At 34.1% G+C, this 7169-nt stretch overlaps 1 pseudogene; it reads right to left on the bottom strand.

Moving 5' to 3' along the window:
* Nucleotides 1-1950: 1950 nt before the first annotated feature.
* On the bottom strand, nt 1951-4460 carry LOC129879073 (chlorophyll a-b binding protein 6A, chloroplastic-like; annotated as a pseudogene).
* Nucleotides 4461-7169: the final 2709 nt, after the last annotated feature.

The following is a 7169-nucleotide window of genomic DNA, read 5'->3' on the forward strand; positions in this document are numbered from 1 at the left end:
TTTTTTGGGGGTGGGGGGAGGGGGATGTAAGTTACATACAACTCTAAAAGTCAGTTATTCTTTTTTGAAAGTATAAAAAAATATAATCAATGACGAAATTCCATATATATATAAATTAGTTGTAGGATGTGAATGAGTTGGTTGAGCAAATGATCTTTAAATAGAGGGTTTCACGTTCAAAATCCTTTGCATGCTTAATTTATCACTCAAGCTTATCGCAAGAGGCTTGTCTAGTGCGATTTACCTTTCTTGTATGACTTGCTGAATATTATATTCGAAAGAGCGCATTACTAAAATAACTATTTTTCCACTTAATTCAGTGAAAAATATCTAGTGGATATTCCCACACAGTAGTAATGTTTTCGTATGGAAAAATTAGGAAATTTTTCACTATTTTAGAAAGAATTTATGTTTTCCACCATGAATTTTTTCAATGAGCTCATTCGATAGAACATGAATAGAAAAACATGTTCTATAACACAAATTTCTACTAATTCGCAGTAAAAAGAAGAACACTGTATTTCTAATAATGACAAAAGTTACCTTATGCATACCCGCTCGTATAAAAAAAAAACTAGTAGCATAATCTTACTAACTAGCGTATAGGGTTGGTTTTCTGTTACCCAGAGTTTAATATTAGATGAAAAATACCTTCACTATTAGTATAACTTTTTTTTTTGTACGATATAAATTTAAATTAATCGAATTACTAAATACGCAAAGAAAAAGAGTGCGCCGCTCATACAAGTCAGTTTTCAGTTTCCTTTTTCTTTTGTGTCCCTAAAACTTATGCCCCTATAATATCAAGTACATACAGCTACTGCCAAAACCCTAATTATATTCCCTATAATTAATTATTCTAAAGTATTATTATATTATATTATATTAAATAATGGACTAATAGAAACACAAATATGTTTCATTTTCTAACAGCTTTTCTGTTGCACTCTTGCACGCCCGCACTTTTTGATTTAGTTCCCAATGATTTTTGTCAGCCTTATTTTAAAGTTTCAACTAAGCTTTTTATTGTTTGTAAAAGAAAAAAGAAAAAAAAAAGAACTTTAAATGAAGTACTACTGCCTTGAATTACTATTAAATGATCTTCATTTAGTTATATTTTGTTTTCAATTATGACAGTTTATGGTTTTTACAATTTAGAGCAAATCCAAGAAGTTAGTGTAAAAGTCCTGGTTCAACCGTTAAGTTATTGTTCGATTTGAACTTAGTTAGGTCTCACGGATTTATCCCTTAGGGTTTAATTCAAAAAACACGCCTTAATAGTTAGTTTAAAAGTCATTCTTAAAAGTTAAGGTTCCTAACTTTCTTCTTTCATTTTGATAGGGATTCGTCTAAAGTATAATGTGTGTCTTTCTTCAGAGACTTGCCAAATAACCCTTAATTAAGTAACCTAAATAGTCTTTATCATCTAAATGGGATAAGAATCATTTTTTGAACGATCAATCAATAATAACTTAGGATAAGACACAAAATTGTCTCTCTTTTATGTAAAAGTAAATCTCAAGTTTCACTTGATTCGAAAGAGAGCTAGGAAGTAAACAAAGTTTAACTAGTTAAAGTGAAAATAAACTATAAGCCAACAATAGTTTCACATCCTTGTAATTTGAATTAGGTCATATATATTAACATGGTTCATGCAATTGAACTCGTTATTTTCGACATGTACCATACATATATATGTGTGTTGTGTTCATGTGCATTCATGTGCATGTTTGTGAATCTTGAAAAGCAGTATAAATATCATATTTTCAAAAGATTCATAACTCTGATCGTAAATTAATCAAGTTTAAATCTTGAATTCCCGTCATCTAAATGAAATGAATATTAGATAGAAATATCATGCATAGACTACGAATATACAAAAAGTCCATTTCATTACAAGTCTATCAGTACAATATGGGAGAATTTTACAAGGTGTTTTTTGGCTAATATATATGATAGTACAATTCAACTAGGGAAAATGCCTTTAGGGATGATAACATCCCCAATGTTGTTGTGCCATGGATCAGCCAAGTGAGTTGCCAAGTTCTCCAATGGTCCTGTTCCTGGATATGCTGATTGTTGTACACAAAATCCCACAAATGCCAACAATGCAAGCCGACCTAACAAAAATAGTATAAATAACATTCATATTGTCGGTGTATATAACTTAAATCCGTAAAAAAAGAAATGTGAAATGCATAAGAAGAATGTGTTAATATTCTAACCATTTTGATTTCCTTCACTTTGAGTTCTTCAAATTTAGCAGGGTCTTTAGAGTAACCCAATGGGTCAAAAGCCCCACCAGGATACTTCTTCTTTTCTGTGTCCTTTTCCATACTCCTTTGGTGCTCTACAAATGCTATGGCTAGAAATTCAATAACCAAAATAGTAGGAAGTCTTCCCCATGGAACGGGCTGGCCCAAATATGTAGCTTGTCCTCCAGGAATGGCATTCCATTCTTGGGCCTTGACCCAATTGCCTAAGCCCAATGCCTCTGGCACTAGGATTCCTGGCTGCAAAAATTGTTAGCGAGGAATTTCGTTAAGAGTGTTTAAGATATAACGTATAGCTCTTCTAAAATGTGTATATTTTGCTAGCATTGTTTGTAAATCTCTTTGGAGCGTCTATAAGAAACACTAGGGTAGGGGTGTACATGGACCGGGTTGGTTCGGATTTTTTACAAACCAAACCAAATCATTTGTGTCGGGTTATTAAATCTATAAACCAAACCAAACCAATAAAAATTGGGTTTTTCGATATCAATTTTTCTAGAGTTTTTTTGGTTTTTTTGGGGGTTTTCGGGTTTCTCGGTTTTTTCATAGTATCTAATAAAAAACACAGAGCAGTGCTTCTTAAAAAAAGTTCTAGTACAAAATATCAACATATAAGATGGAGGCACAACACTATTTGAAGTTTTAACTTTATAATATAACTTTATAAGATGAGCTTTTTTTGTATATTATTTAGATGAACTTCTCAAGTCCAAATCTAAATGTAAAAAAGAAAACAAAAATTATGAAAAATTTTTAAAAAATATTTATAAATTACATTTTAATAAATATTTTTATGTATAACATAATTTAAAAGTAGTATATCTATAATCGGGTCGGTTTGGATTCGGTTTGACTTTTTTTAGTTAAAACCAAACCAACCCTATAATGGTCGGATTTTTTTCCAAACACTAAATCAAGTCAAACCAAACCACTAGTCGGTTTTTTTTTTCCGGTTTGGTTCGGTTTGTCGATTTGGTGCGCTTTATCGGTTTGCCCTGTACAGCCCTAAGAAACACCCTCTCTATCTCTCAAGGTAAGGTTTGTGTATACACTACTCTCCTCAAACTCCACTGAATTATTGGTGTAGTTATTTGTAAATCTCTTCTAAAAATGTGATGTATGTCATAGAGTGGTGAAATTAGAAAACTAGCAAACAGTGTTCAAGATTTAACATATACACATAAAAGTAATATTTTATCGATATACGTAATATAATTTTCCGATCAAAAGATGTTTTGTGCTACTGCCTAGTTAGCTTTTAATTGTCCAAAATGTTAAAGGTAATGCAAAAATTGTTCAATCACAACTTGATTTTTATTGATTTCATTTCATTTTTCTTTTAATAAAAAGAGTTTAACTTCTATGCAATCACAGCGTATCACATCACCAGAAATATATTACAAGGGTTGTCTATAATGTGGGATTAGCTAGAAACTCATAAAATAAATAAAGTTACCAGCTACAACATGTTAATATACACTGATAATATATTATTATTATTGTTATTATTATATATTGTCGATCTATATAAGTTAAATATTTTCATAAAATAGCAAAGCTAAAAAGGAGGATTAGAGAAAACGAAGCTTACAATAGCAAGCATAGCCCATCTGCAATGTATAAGTTCAGATTCTTTGTATCTCTCCAAATTTTCTGGTACTTCTCCAAAACCAAGTGGATCAAATCCAAAATCTCTGCATTTGTATATTTACAAATTACAACTAATTGCATAAATAATAATACAAATTTATAATATAAAATCTTTTCTAGTTAAAGATATTCAACAAATAGTTGCAAACTTATTTTTCATACGTCTCAAACGGTTTGAAATCATTCTACTTTTATATATGGTCACAACTTATAAAAAAATATAAATTCATTAAGTTATCTAACTTTAATTCCTATCAAAATTAAGGTCTTAAATATCGTGTCATATCAAATATCGTCACATAAAATGAAATAAAGAAAGTACTACTTACCCGGGGGCTGAACCGTCAAGATAGGATGGACGAGGCTGCCCGGGCATCTAATCGGCTGACATGGAGAACCGAGACATGGCGTTGGTAGCTCTGGTGGACACCGGTATCGCATCGGCGAATTTAGACTTGGAAGAAGAGAGGAAAGAGGGGCATATAGGTTCAATTCCATAACTTATCAATGTACTAGAAGCCATCTCTTCTTCCTCTTTTTTTTAATGTAACAAATGTTCAAAAAAATTTGGAGATGAGTAGAGAAAAATAGAAAAATGGATATGAGAATGAGAAAAAAGTGGTGTAAATTGTGGTGAGTATAAGGAAGGAATTCGAGATATAAGCAAATCTAAATGTAGATTATTATTGGTTAAGGAGAATTGTTTCTATTTTGTGATTGGTCCACGTGGAAGATGAAGTGGATTTTTTAGACAAAATATCAAAGATTTAATAAGAAAATCCAATTTTTGTGTGTTTTCGAGTAAAAGTTTAATTAAGAATGCAACAAAAATGTGTTTTAATCATGTTATTACATAGCTAAAAAAAATTATGTTTTATTGATGATGTGATTTGAATTTTAGTTTCTTATATTTTCACTCATTTTAATAGGTGTTAGGTCATACCTTGAATTGCTTAAAGGTTTTTTACTTTTAGAATTTTAGTTTAGGTAAAAGGGAAAAAAGAAACATATTCTATTAAATGGATAGTATCTTGCAACTTCACTGGTGGAAATTGAAACTTCAATGTATTGGCTATTTTTTCATTATCTAACACACACGAAAATCTAGCAAAATCACCTAATTCGTGTTGCGTCACCAATAAAATTTTCCTAAACCTCTCTAAAGCGCCATCGGGGATACTAGAGTCGTTCCGTAGGTCGTTACGGACACTCCTATAGAAGAATCCAAGAAAATTCAACTCGAACCTCCGGCATCTAAAAATTCTGTGGGCTAACACATACGAAAAACTGGCAAAATTGCCTAATTCCTGTTGCATCGCTAATAAAATGCTCCTAAACCTCTCTAAAGCATCGCCAGAGCTACTGGAGTCGTTCTCCAGGTCGTTACAGACACTACTATGAAAGAATCTAAGAAAATTCAACCCAAACACCTGACACCTAAAAATTATGTGGGCTAACACACGAAAAACTAGTAAAATCGCCTAATTTCTGTTACATCGCAATAAAATCCCCTTAAACCCCTCTAAAGCACCGCCGAAGATACTGGAGTCGTTCCTTAGGTCGTTAAGGACGCTACTATGGAAAAATCTAAGAAAATTAAACTCGCCCCCCCGCACCTAAAAAATCTATGGACGAACACACACAAAAAACTAGCAATATTGCCTAATTCCTGTTGCGTCGCCAATAAAATTCTCTTAAACCTCTCTAAAGCGCCGCCGGAGATACTGGAGTTGTTCCCCAGGTCGTTACGGATTCTACTATAGAAGAATCCAAGAAAATTCAACTCGGACCCCCGGCACCGAAAGAATCTGTGGGCTAACGCACACGAAATACTAGTAAAATCGCCTAATTTCTATTGTGTCGCCAATAAAATTCTCCTAAACCCCTCTAAAGCACCATTGGGGATACTAGAGTCGTTCTCCAGGTCGCTAAAGATGCTACTATGAAAGAATTCAAAAAAATTAAACCCGGACCCCTGACATTTAAAAAATCTGTGGGCTAACACACATGAAAAACTGGCAAAATCGCCTAATTCCTGTTGCGTTTCCAAGAAAATTCCCCTAAACCTCACTAAAGCACTGCCGGGGATACTGGAGTCGTTCCCCAGGTTATTCCGGACGCCACTATGGAAGAATCCAAGAAAATTCAACCTGAACTCCCAGAATCTAAAAATTCTGTGGGCTAACACACAAAAACTGACAAAATTGCCTAACTCTTATTACGCCGCCAAAAAAATACTTCTAAATCCCTCTAAAGCGCTGCCGGAGATACTTGAGTCGGTTTCCAGGTCTTTAAGGATGCTACTATTTAAGAATCCAAGAAAATTCAACACGTACCCCCGGCACCTAAAGAATTTGTGGGCTAACACACACGAAAAACTAACAAAATTACCTAATTGCTATTGCGTTGCCAATAAAATTGCCCTAAACCCCTCTAAAGTACCGTCGGGGATACTGAAGTCGTTCCCAGGTTGTTACGGATGCTACTATGGAAGAATCCAAAAAAATTCAACCCGAACCCCCGACACCTAAAAGTTATGTGGCCTAACACACACGAAAAACTGGCAAAAATGCCTAAATAAAAAGCTCCTAAACCTCTCTAAAGCACCACCGGGGCTACTGGAGTCGTTTCTCAGGTCGTTACGGACGCTACTATTGAAGAATCCAAGAAAATTTGATACGAATCCCGAGCACTTAAAAATTTCGTGGGCTAACACGCATAAAAAACTGGCAAAATCGCCTAATTCCTGTTATGCCGCCAATAAAATGCTCCTAAATCCCTCTAAAGCGCCGTTGAGGATACTGGAGTCATTCCCCACTTCTTTAAGAAAGATACAATGGAAGAATCCAAGAAAATTCTACCCAGACCACCGGCACCTAAAAAATCTATGGGCTAACACATACGAAAAACTAGCAAAATCGCCTAATTCCTATTATGTCGCCAATAAAATTCCCCTAAATCCCTCTAAAGCACCATCGTGGATACTGAAGTCGTTCTCTAGGTCGTTAAGGATGTATTATAGAAGAATCCAAAAAAATTCAACCCGGACTCCGGCACCTAAAAAAACTATGGGCTATCACACACGAAAAATTGGCAAAGTTGCCTAATTTCTGTTGCGTTGCCAATAAAATTTCCCTAAACCTCTCTAAAGCACCGCCGGGGATACTGTAGTCGTTCTCAGGTCATTACGGACGCTACTATAGAAGAATCCAAAAAAATTCAATCTGGACCCCAGCATCTAAAAAA

Source organism: Solanum dulcamara, chromosome 2 (genome assembly GCF_947179165.1).
Source record: "Solanum dulcamara chromosome 2, daSolDulc1.2, whole genome shotgun sequence".
Classification (NCBI taxonomy): Eukaryota; Viridiplantae; Streptophyta; class Magnoliopsida; order Solanales; family Solanaceae; genus Solanum; species Solanum dulcamara.